General features: G+C 38.6%; 1 protein-coding gene and 2 pseudogenes across 4 annotated transcripts in view; all 3 read left to right on the top strand.

Annotated features, from left to right (window-relative positions):
- Positions 1-267: 267 nt before the first annotated feature.
- Positions 268-12709, top strand: part of CEP128 (centrosomal protein 128) — a 331255-nt gene continuing 318813 nt past the window's right edge. For 2 of the 4 annotated variants that reach the window (XM_025042160.1, XM_025042161.1), the window contains exons 1-3: positions 268-445; positions 1307-1474; positions 2240-2395. The gene's annotated coding sequence lies outside the window, so the exon portion shown is untranslated. The remainder of the gene's footprint in view (positions 446-1306; positions 1475-2239; positions 2396-12709) is intronic. The other 2 variants (XM_025042165.1, XM_025042162.1) reach the window with 2 other exon arrangements.
- LOC112473788 lies at positions 8291-8406 on the top strand (annotated as a pseudogene).
- On the top strand, positions 11736-12672 carry LOC102888386 (annotated as a pseudogene).

Genomic DNA, 12709 nt, shown 5'->3' with positions numbered 1-12709 from the left:
TCAGCTAATTCACTATCTGGTATTTGCTTCCTACATAAGCTACTGGCCCTTTAAGAAAAAAAGAACAGGGCAAGAGGGCGCGGCCTAGGGGCTCAGGTGCCAGCTAATTCGGTTTCTTCCGGGAAAGTTACCCAAAGACCAGTCGTATGGCATGCTGGGACTTGCAGTTTCTCTTAGAGCCGCTCTGCATTAGTAACACTTTGCTTTTAAGGATGAAATGGACTACAACTCCCAGAGGGCCAAGCGGCAGCAACGGGGTCTGGTTCACTTGCCGCGGCTGGGCGGCTAGTTCAAGTTGCCATAGCTGCGAGTCTGGGGAGAGCAGAGTCGGTTGCGCCGCAGCGTTGGGTCAGTTGCACCTTCTAGATCACAGGTGGCCGCGGGAGCCGGGTGGGGCCTCGGCGATGATCCGGCATTAAGGACCTGGGGTCCTCTTCTGTTTCAGGTACCTGCCTTCAACCGCCCCCAGGCCCTTTCTTTACAAACTTCCCTATCTTATTGACGTTTTAAGTCCCACTTCCCCTTATCCCAGGGGTGAGGACACCAAGGCTGCGCCGGGATCTGGGGTGGGGCTGTGGGTGGGTGGAGTGTGTGCCAAAGTCGGGGTAGACAGCGTGCGTGGCATTCAGACGCCCCCTCCCTCGGCATGAGTCCTGGCCAAGTTATCCAGGGAATTTGAACTTCGTTGTCCTTTTGGGAGCAGCTTGTCCTGCCGCTAGCAGCTACGAAGCTTGAGCTGTCAAGGAGATTGGCCTCGTTTTGGAGGTTACTTGCCTGGCTTGAGATATAATGTGCCGCTGTGTACCTGTCTGTCATACACCAGCATGAGAGTAGCTCCAACGTTTGCTGTTAACAGTCTCTTATTTGAGTTATTTCGTAGGAACACCTGATACTGAATTCCGGCTGAATTTTTTATTGGTTTGATGGAGCTCAGTCATTTTCGCAGGCGTTTTGTAGAACCACTTTATAAAGTTTTTCCAGCTTTATTTTGTTAAGTATCCAGCACATGGCCTTGCACTTTGGAAGTGCTCAGTATTTGTTATTTATTTGTATTAATTATGCTGTTTAATAGAAATATAATGTGAGCCACTCATGCAAGTTTAAATTTTCTAGTACCCATATTATCCTAGTAAAAGGCAGTGAAATTAATTTTAATAATTTATTTCGCACAATATATCTCCAATTATTTTTACTTCAACATATAGTCAGTGTGAAACTTATTGAGATATTTAACATCCTTAATTTTTTTTTTAAAAAAATGGTACTACTAAGTCTTCAAAATCTTGTGTGTATTTTACATTTACAGCACAAGCGAATTTGAACTGGCCAGATTTCAAGAGGTCAGTAGCCACATATGGCTAGTGACTACTGAACTGGGCAGCAAAGATAGAAGATAACCTTGGCAGTTTCACATTGGCACAGAGAAATTTGGGTGTTTCTGTGACTCATGGGGTGAAGGTTGCTGCTTTGTGAAGTATGTGCATCATACCTGTGTCCTCTCGGCATGTCCTCTCTGCTACTGCATGATCTGGGTCACTTTGAACTCTTCTCCACAGTTTATTTTGAAGAACTTTTCCAGAATGCCATTTTCTTGAGGTGGTTTGTAGATGTATTTTCAAATCTACTTTTTATACGGATGACTACCAGTTCTCTGGATAACTTTCCGTGGATTCTTACAGACTGCTTTGAAAACAGTCACAAAGAATTGAAAATATTTCTGTCCACAGCTCTTTAGCACAACCAAAGAGAATTTACTCTTACTTATTTAATTGCATTACTAAATGTGGGAAGAACTATAAGATATTTCCTGCAGGAGTGCTAGCATATAGTTAATTAACTGGCTTAGAAATTCATTTGGGTCTTTAAATTCAGAAGTAACATGTTAATTTCATTATCTGCCTCAGTCAGTTTACCCACTTCGTTTACATGTCGAGGGAGAGTACTTTTGACTAGACTTGGAGTTCTGGTTCACACTGCATGATCTGGACAGCCCAAGGGATGACCAGGCATGAATGGAAGTCACCAGTGGGGTGTATGCTGGCTGGGCACTTGGATGTGAAGAATTCCTTTGAGTTCAGTGGGGCTTTTGCATGACCCAGAGAACATTTTTTCTGTTCTCTGATGTGCCATAAACTGTACATAGTGGGGGGGGGGAGGGGAGAGCTTATTTTCATCTTTTATTACTTAAAAAAATGTAAGGTTGTAGGTGTGTTTTACCCCTTGTTTCATTTATCTGTAGGTGGTTTGGGGAAAGTGTAGGGGCATCCAAAGATCATCTACTTTACTAGGCCTTTTGCCCTGAACCTCATGAAGAAATGATAGGAGGCAGACATATGTGCCTAAGAAGAGCACTGAGCTCAGTGGAGAGCAACACGGAGTTTTGGGGCTGTGCTTTGTAAGTATGCTTTCTCCCTGAGTTTCTGAGATAACACATTTTTGCATATTTATTGTGGAAAAAGAATATGTCAACAAATAGGCGTTTGAGGGGCAAGAAACCCCTTTCTAACCTGTAGTATAAAAATTAAAAGGGTTGTGCATGTAGTGTTATAACAATTTGGGGAAACAAACCAGACATCTTAACAAGAGCAGCAATAATGCAACTATTAGACAAATATTTGAGAACCTGTTTCATCCCAGGCACTGTAATAGGCACCTTTTATGTGTTATATATTTAATACTATTATTATGCTTATCTTCATTTTACAAATGAGGCAGTTGAGGCTCAGACAGGTTATTTGATTTGCTTGGGATTCTGGAGCCCAAAGAACGGTTTTCATCCCCAGGTGCTCTGACGACAGATCTCAGTCCTGCCCACTTCAAAGAGGCCGCATTACTGTCTATGATGGCCCTCTAATCGGATTCAACTGACAGCATTTTTAGATTAAGAGTACTATAAAAGCAAAGTTTATTGTTACTCTTTAGATGTTCAAAGAGTTCTGCTATCTTTCTTAGTATTTTTAAGATATAATGGTCCTTACATTATTATTGAAGTAGAAATAGTTATAATTTGTGGTTTCTGTAAAATGAATATGTTCCACATGAATTGTCATTGATAATCAAGGGTATAGTGTTAAAAAGCCAATTTTGCAATGTAGATTTAAAAATTCTGGACTCTTTTTAGCATTTTCATGTTGTGTTTAGTTAAAGGGCACTTAAACATATAGAGGAGACCCATTGCAGTGGCACTGTGTCAAAGATCTGTGCTGTGCAAAGTTCTTAGAATTAAAGAATTTTACTGCTGGAGGAGCCTGATAGGATCATTGACCCAGAAATTCTCAACTGCCATCTTGACCCATTTGGGAGTAATATAAAAATAATCTAGAGTAAATTCACTGTTATCCATGTAATAATGTCACTGGGTTGATTCTAATATGAAATATTTCAATATATTTATGTTATTCTGTAGTGTTTTTGTTCCCTGTGATAATGTACTATGTCAGCACATGAACTGCTACCGTGTCTTTTTTAACTGCTACACAGCATCTCAAATGACTAGATACATTTAACGTATCCTTTATCAGTAAATTTGCAGTTTTTTCTTCTTTGTTTTTTACTACTATAATTCTGCAGTGAAATTTTATACATACATCTATACATAAGATGTACATATACATCTTATACATACATCTCCTTTTGTTTTTCTAGGGTAATGTTCATAGTAGTAGAACATCTGGGTTAAAATATATGCATATTTATTTTTACTTGTCTTGCCAGATTATTCTTCAGAAAAGCTATTCTAGTTAGTATTCTTACAGAAAAGTGTGCCCTTGTTAACCTTGGTGGTGAGAACTTTTATTTTCATCTGTATAAACCATAAACAAGAATATCATTTTATTATTTTAATTTGTAATTCTTTAGTGAAATAAAGTGCATTCGATGTTTTTTAGGGCCATTTGTAGTCTGTGAATTGCTTATTTATATATCCTCTGCACCTTTTACTACTGGACTTTTTTTCTTTTAATTTTTTTAAAGAGATGATTAATCCTTTGGTTCCCATATAATGCAAATATTTTTCTGAGTTTGTCCTTTTTTTCCTAACCTTGTTTCTGGTGTCTTCTTATCAGTAATTATGAATGATCATAAGAGGCATATCAGGCCTTTATCAGATATTAAATTCTCCCCAAAGTTCATTTAACTCTTACTATAGATCTGTACAATGCTGCTGCTTGGAGCATTGGGGAGATGGGAGTATTTGTGGTTACGTGAATCTGTTTAGCGGATGAGCATTTAGAATCTACTCTATGTACAGAGTTTGCCATACAAGAGGTGCTCAGGAATGAATGAATGAGTGCTCATGAGTGAAGGAGCTTATGGATGAATGGGTAAGTGAATTAAAGCTAAGTCTGAACTTGGCTTTTCTGAATGAAGAGAGATGTCGTGGAAGAAGTGAACTATGATTATTATATTAAGGAAGAAGACATAAGCAATTTTATAGACTTTATAAAGAAGGAAAAGCTTGATGGTGGGAGAATGAAAGCTTTAAGATGGTGAAAAAAGGTTTGCTTATAGCAGCAATTGGTGCATTGAAACTGAGAGTGGACCCAGATGATAAAGAGCCTAGGCAATTTGAAGTTTAGAGCTTTATAGGAAGTATTATTCCTCCAATAACAATTGAAGCATGCATGTAGCTGTAAATGACAATGATGAATTGAAATGATTTGCAACAATTCAAGCAAACCTAGATTTGATTCAAATGGTTTGAAATGTTTATCCTTTTTTATTCTATAGTAGACATTATCAAGTATTCATATTCTGTTTTGCAGTTCATATTGTTTGAAGACATAAGATAATTAATCTAGGCCATTTCCCACAGGAATCATTTCATCCAATAATTATTTAATTAGTACTTACTAATTGCAAAGCTCTGTACTTTGAAATTTGTCTCTGGATTAATCAGGCAGGCTAATAAGGAAAAATTTAATTGTAAATTCATTTAAAAATGTTCCAGCTACATGCCGGGCACTATGCTAGGTGTCGAAATGTAGCTGTGAATAAAATAAATGGAGTCTCTGGTGAGATTTAGAATCTCATGGGGAGACAGACAAGTGAAAAGCCTTGTTAGCAATCTCTGGGCTCTGATGCAGTGATATTGACTGTGGGCTCTTGGTCCAGGGTAGAGGCGGGGCAGTGAAGGAAGCCTTTCTAGGGGGCATTTCTTCTGTACTGAGACTTGAGGGAAAAGTAGGATTTAGCCAAGGGAAAATGAGTGAAAAGAATGTTCCAGATGATGAATCCAGCATAGGTTTGATGGTGAGATGAGTATGACATATTTGAGGGATCAAAAAAAAAATTCTGTGGCACAAATAATTATATTTCATGGACATGTTTAATGTCATGCTATAATTATAGAGCGATATGAATGCAGGGGGAGGAAAAAGCACTTCTGGCTGGAGATGGAAGTCTTCACTGAGATTGTATTATTTGAGATATGCCTGGAAATATGAGTGGAATTTAAATAGGTGGCAACAGTAGACAACAGAAGGCATTTCACTGAGAACTAATGACATTGATGAGAAATGGACGTAGTAGACTAGCTGGTGTAACAGCTGGATGTAGGCCTTGTGTTTTCTTTGGTCCTTCTGTTAAGAGGTAAGTGGATTGCTGAAGATCTTAAATTCCTGGTTCAAGAACCTAGACTCAATCTTGTGGCCAGTGGAGTGTCAATGAAGGTTGGAATGGATAGGAAAAGACTCAGAGTTAGAGAAAACATTTTGGTGGCTAGAAATGAGTTGAGAAATGTCCTGAATTGTGAATGGTGCCAGGGGCAATGAGAAGGGTTTGAAGAGTTGACTCAACTCTTGCCATTTGGTAGCTGTGTAAGCTTGGGTGCCTCTCTTAGCTGCCTTAAGCCTATTAGGCATGTATTATGATGACAGTAATACTTACCTTGTAGGGTATTATCATACAACAGTCTGCAATGTTAAAGCATTATTTCAACCTTTGTTTTTTGAAGGTTTTTGAAATTGAGGTTCTTAACTGGAGTCCACATTTGTGTATTTCCAATAATTCAGTTTTTAAAATATAATTGATTTTAAATGATATTGAATTGTATTTCATTACAATTGGATTCTATTCTAATCCTGCATCTTCTAAAAATTTTATATGTACATTTAAAAACATTTCAGGAAGCAGTTTATAGTACAAAGTTAAGAACTCTAATTACCTTTTTAAAAAAACTTAGAAGTGTTTATTATATTTTAGAAAGAATATACCAATTCTATTTGTCTACTTTTAAAATTAAGAATAAGAAATATGAAACTCTTGAATAAACATATCAATAAACATAATAAAAATGTATTCTAGTTCTTTATTATAGAAGAGTTAAAAGACCTAAAGATAAAGTAAAAGAAGAATAGAAGAGAGAAATATAGGAATTGAGAAAGGGTGGGAAAAAAAAAAAAGAAATAGAGAATACAAAGGCACTAAAAAGAGAATATCTTTAAAAAGAAGTTTAAGGTTTTAGGGTATGGTTTCTGAAAAAATACGAATGCTTTTATGCCTGAAAGTGGTTATAAATATTCTTATCAAGAAAAAGGATTATTTAAAAGACATCTTAAAATAGCTGTAGAAACTTGGGTTTATACCAGATTTACATATTTAATACTAGATGATCTTATATTTATTATATAAATCTTTAGTTCTAAGTAAATAAGTACATATGGAATACTCTGGCCTTAAATGCATCTTTTAGGGCGTGGGCAATGACAAATATGGTGGGAAAGGACAAAGAAAACATTTCAGTGATTGGGCAATGTATTTAGAATTTACACATTTCTTTTTCATCCAAGAATGTGGTGGAAAAGCACTGGCTTAGAGACAAGACATGGGTTCTAGGTCTGTTACTGTAACTTTTTAGCAAAGCAGTCGTGGACAGGTATTTTACTCAAAGCTTTGCTTTCCTTTAGCAGAAAAAGTAAAAGATTGTAATTATACTGATTTTATAGGATAGACTAGGGATCAAATAAGAAAATGCTAAAGCAAATGCTTTGTAAGCTATGAAGCAATATACAAATTTAAGGTGTAAATAACAGTAAGGAATATTTCCCTTAAATTTTTTAGTGTTCTGTTCACTAAGAAAGTCGAGAGGAGTTTGGTTCTACTTTAAAAACTAGGAGGAAGAAAACAGTATGCTTTACAATATATTTAAGAAACAACTTATTTCTTATGAAAATCTTAATGTTATGAGGAACAAATAAGCAGTCCCAACTGCTATTTTAGGTTGCTTAGAATTCTTTTTTCTCAAAAATTGCTAGCCCGTCACTTGTTCTATCAATTGCTTATACTTATTTTGTGCATCCTAATTTGAATCTGTCGTTTCCCCACCCCCCACCATTAGAACACAGCCTGAAAACAACCTGTTTTCTTAAGGGGAGTAGGCTTGAAAGGAACCTTCAAGAAATTAGCTATCTTCAGAACCAAATCAAATGATTTATTAGTAAACTGTTTACATACATACATACATACATATATGTATATATACATACATACATATATCAATTATCTTTTGCTGCACAAGAAATAAAACCTTGGAGGCATACAGCAATGTTTACTGCTGTGTGATGGGCCAGCTAAACTTTCTGCTTATCATCAATATCTGCGCTTGGCTTGGCCAGTCAGCTGGTCTGCTGATTTGAACCGGAAGCCTCTGGTGCAATCATGTATCTTATACCTTTTAACAGGAGAGCCTGGGTGTGTCATTTTGGTGACAGTAGAGGTGCAGGGGAGCAAGTTCCGATGTGTAATCCCATTTCAACCCTCCATTTGTGCCATGTTAGCTAAAATCCTGTTGTCCAAAGAAGGTCATATAGCTGAACCCAGAGGCAGGGGCCTGGGCAGCTAACTCAACCAATAGTAGAACATTGCATATAGGGAAGGGTGAAGAATTGGAGCCAAATTATGCAAGGCACTACACTTTTGTTCTGAATTTAGTTTTTGATAATACAATAGTGGGAAGATGGCCTAAGTAGTTGGATTAAAATCAAGCCCTTTGCTCATAGTAGCATCTCGTTCTGGTTTTAGAGTCTGCAGGCATGGCTAATATCAAAGCTGTATGACCAATTTTCCTTCTGGTCTGTAGAGGAAAGTGTTATCTCTTGAGCATTTAGCTTTGATTAATTTTCCCCAGTTGAAGCTCGTTTTTAACTAGGCAATGAGGCTGGTAAACTTCCTTTGTCTTGGTTCTTTATCTAAAATAGGGTTTTAGGACATGATTCCATAGTGTAGCAGTTAGCACATCTGCTTTACGCTCAGAAGGTCCTGGGTTCGCGCCCCAGTGGAGCCACAGTCCATGATCTACGGCCATACCACCCTGAACAAGCCCGATGTCTGATCTCAGAAGCTAAGCAGGGTCGGGCCTGGTTAGTACTTGGATGGGAGACCACCTAGGAAGATCAGGTGCTGTAGGCATAAATAATAACAATAACAATAATAATAATAATAATAATAGTAAAATAGGGTTGTAAACTCAGCTGCTAAGTGGGGCCAACCAGGAAACACTGGGTGATGCAGGCAGGCCCTGCGGGGATGGGAGCAAACAGTAAGGCGCATGCATGACTCTGGGGCAGCCATCCAGGTTGCCGTGGGAAAATTCATCCCTAGTGTTGCCAGAGGTTTGGATTTTTCAAGAGAGGCTGGAAATTAGAATTTTTATGTGAAGTCTCTTTGTTTTCAAATTAATGTTTTAAAATAATACAGCATAATTTTAAAATACATGTTCATGGGCTTATTTGGTGTATCGCCCTCCAGTTTTCATCCTTCGATTTAAACAAAATGGTGTCAGAAACTGGGGATTCTAGCTCCATCTTTGTCCAGGCCGATCTCTTGCCCAACCCGGGGCAGTCTGGGCAATCAATAGGGATTGTCTGCATCCCTAGAGAACTTCATTCTTGTCTGCTATTTTGGGAATATTGTATATATTTATTATTTTATCTGTTGGCAAATGCAAGAGTGCAGTTCTCAGGCTTTACAAGTAATACATCTCAGGGGTTTGTTAGCATCCATTTCTCTAAGTTTTTTTTTTCTTTTTTGCTTGAGTTTTTATTTGTTATTTTTTCTTGACATGTTTTACTTTTTATTTAATTTTGTAAACTGCCTCATTTATTTCAGATCTGTGTGTGGGTGTCTGAGCCTAAAATATCTGTGTTATTCTGTTTGTGAGACAGCGAGGGGGTTATTAAGTAACTATTTTCTTTTAAAACTGCACTAATTTTTAACAACTGGCACATATATAATTATCTGTGCAGCAACTGGTTTTCTTCTCCAAGTCTAAGCAGTCATTCTTTATGCCACATGGCCTTTTCAGAAATGCCTCTGCTCCCTGCTTGGTGGACACTGGTCTATGTGATTCTGTCCCTGTACTCTGAGGAGCTGGAGCAAATGCAACTGGGGTCTGAGCCTGACTAGCTTCACCCATGGAATAGAGGTGTGTGTGTGTGTGTGTGTGTGTGTGTGTGTGTGTGTGAGACTGCACCTTTTGTACAGTCCAGTAAAAAAGTGTGTGTGTGTGGAGAGGGAGAGACAGAGACAGAGAGACAGAGACAGAGACAGAGACACAGATACAGACAGAGACACACAGAGAGACACACACACAGAAAGAGACAGACAGACCGACCACTGACCAACCGGCCCACCGATGGGTGGAGGAGGAGTGAATGGATGGCAGCGACAGGAATAAGTAAGGCATACAGTAAGAAATCAAATGTGGTGTGTGCATGTATTTAAAAATGTTAATTCTCTAAATCAGAAGTTCTCAAACTGGATCCCGTTTACTTGTCTCATCCGTTTGTCAAACTTCTACTCATCCCTCCTGACCCGACTCCTGGCATTTTGTCTTAATACTTAGCTCACCATACATAGCACTTGTACAGGTCTTTCTCTTCTATCAAGGACTGTGACTTATTTATTTACTTTTGTCTTTCATTTCTAATGTAGATGTAACTCAGTACATAATGAATGCATGTATCTGTTTCTCTTTGATTCTGTTTCCTTTGTCTTACATTATCTGCTGACTTAACAGAGAACTGCCTGTTTGACTGGACAGTTGATTTGGATCTTACATGAATTTACTGAAGGGGTTTGAAGAGATTTAAGTTAAAGAGGAGCACTGATACAAAGAAGCCAGGCACAGTTGATAATCGTACATGGTAACCTCTCCTGGCTTGTTAACTTTTCCTCTTGGGAGACCAAGCAAAGCTCTCAAGCCCTGCAGCTATTGAAACAGTGAGAAATGCATTCTAAAATTTGAACTTTGTTAGTGATTAAGCTTTAAATATACTCCTCATCTCTCTGATCCCCTTAAATATCAACATCATTACCTTGAACATGTTCTTTGAGGACGATTGCCTTGGACAGGGATGGCTCAGGCACTTGGAGGCCACAGACACAATCCTCTACTTAACATGCACTAGTCAGCCTTTGTGAAATATCACCCCTGATGCTGAGTGCTTATCTTTTATGGAACAGCTTGCAAATCCTAATTGTTTTAAACTGGCTCTGAGGAAAAGAGACTTGAGAATCAATAAATTACAGCTCTCATACATACAAATGTGCATCATTATAATGAAGGCAATCTGATGGCTTTTTCGGTCAAATAACAAAAGAGGTGGACTTGAGTTTGTAAGGACTTGCTGCCAGTCATCTTATTACGGGGCTGAATGCAGTTTTACTCTCTCTGGTCACAGCGTTCAGGTTTGCACATGGTATTCGTTTTTGTTAGATCCTCAGTGGGAGTGAATTGATGAGGATTCATTACTTGCTCTGGTGGCGGGATGTCTTCTTTATAAGGTTCATTAAGGCAGAAGCAACAATATTTATGCCTTTAAATACTGATGTGTTGGGAACAGCTAAATAAACTATTTTAAGAATTGTACCATCTGGTTTTCAGACCCAGAGCTTTCTCTAAGACTTTGGAGACTTTCACCCAAGGTCACCCATCTTCGTCCTCTCTACTTTTGGTAAAAGCTCAGCATGTGAAAAGCAGACAGCATAAATACTACTTTCTCGTCAGCGAGAAGTTTTGTTGTACCAGTAGGTGGTAGTAAGCTGCAGAGAATATTTTCTGTTTTCTCTCCAGTTGAAGGAAATGACTTTCTTACCTTTAACCAGAATTTAGGTTATTCAGCTTCTTTAAGTTGTTTTTTAAGAGTTCTTCAGTCTTTAAATTTAGCAACTCTTTTATTAACAAATGTCATGCGGAAGCTTCTTATGATAGAATGGATTTCTGATCAACTGAACTCTTTCTTGTAAATATTGAGGAAGATTTTCCTTGAGTTTACATAGATTTCTTTTTGTTAGTCTTAGTAACTCTTTGAGCTTCAAATTGTAATTGTGATTAACTATCGTTCGTGAACCATTTTTATTTTGTTTTCCAAAGCAGAATTTGATTGCATAAGTTATGTCAATACACATGAATATGTCTTCGCATAGTCCTTCAACTTTTAAGTTCATTTCAGTATTAAGAGTGTTTCTTTAAGAGAGCGAGTTTTTGAATATAGTAACTGTCTTTTAGCAAAATTGCAAAGAGAGAATCATTAAAAAATATATTTTTTTAAGCTCATAAACTCATGATAAATGGTTTCTTTGGCCAGTTACTATTCTTTAGTATGAAACGGAGATTGGCATTGTGATCCCATTTCTTTAGCTCATCAATTGGTGTGAAGTGGTGACATGACCCTTACCTAGGCAGATGTCAGGGGTCTAGGAAGTATCGTCAAGAAGTTGCCAGGGAGGTAGCCGTTTCAGCTACCAAGAAAAAGGGAGTCCTGGCCCCAGTCACTGAGCCGCTGCCAAGGACTCAGTAGCCTTTCCCTTGAGCCCCGTCACTTCCTCATGCGCTGTCCCCCTGCCAGCCTTCTCTGGCCACCTGTCTTCCACAGGCCATTTCTACCGAGGAAAAGAATCTTATCTTATATGTCTGCTACCCAGAACCTCCACTCTTTCAACCCCTTTGCTGATGCAAGTAACGGTGATGCTCTGCTTCCTGCTGGCACTGAGGATTACATCCATGTGAGAATTCAACAGAGGAATGCAGGCCTACCCTTACTACTGTCCAAGGGATTGCTGATGATAAAAAGAAACTAATCAAGGCATTTAAGAAGAAATTTGCCTGAAGCGATAGTGTGATTGAGCATCCAGAATATAGAAAAGTAATTCAGCTGCAGGGTGACCAGTGGAAGAACATACGCCAGTTCCTTGTAGAGATTGGATTGGCTAAGGACAACCAGCTGCAGGTTGATGGGTTTTCAGTACTTTCTGGCTCACTGAAGCTTAAGTGAGGATTTCCTTGCAATAAATAGAATTTCCCTTCTGTCCCTTGTCACAAATTTAAAAACCTCATAGTTTGTATAATCATTTGGGGTCTGCTTTTTAACTTGGACTAGGTAACTCCTTTGTGCAATAAATGAAAAGAGTTATGCTGTCTAGTCTTGAAGACCCTCATTTAAACAGAGGTCAAGCAGTAGGCGCCTGGCAGTGTCCAGCCTGAAACAAAGCAATAATGTGATGTTTTGGCCAAGCCTAGAGCCCGAAGATCACACACAGCTATGTCTGGCGAGAAGCTCCTTGGCTCTCTACAGAGTTCCCTGCCCTAAGAGAATGTCGCCACCTGAACAGCCTTCTGGAAAGCTGAGAGGAGAGAGGATGGGGTAAGGCAGCAAGAGCAGCTATACCACTACTAGAGGGCGCCTTAGGTAGTCAAGGATACCTTGGAGTC

This window comes from Pteropus alecto, unplaced genomic scaffold (genome assembly GCF_000325575.1).
Source record: "Pteropus alecto unplaced genomic scaffold, ASM32557v1 scaffold8, whole genome shotgun sequence".
Classification (NCBI taxonomy): Eukaryota; Metazoa; Chordata; class Mammalia; order Chiroptera; family Pteropodidae; genus Pteropus; species Pteropus alecto.
The sequence above is the reverse complement of the archived record's forward strand: the minus strand, read 5'-3'. Positions and strand labels throughout refer to the sequence as shown.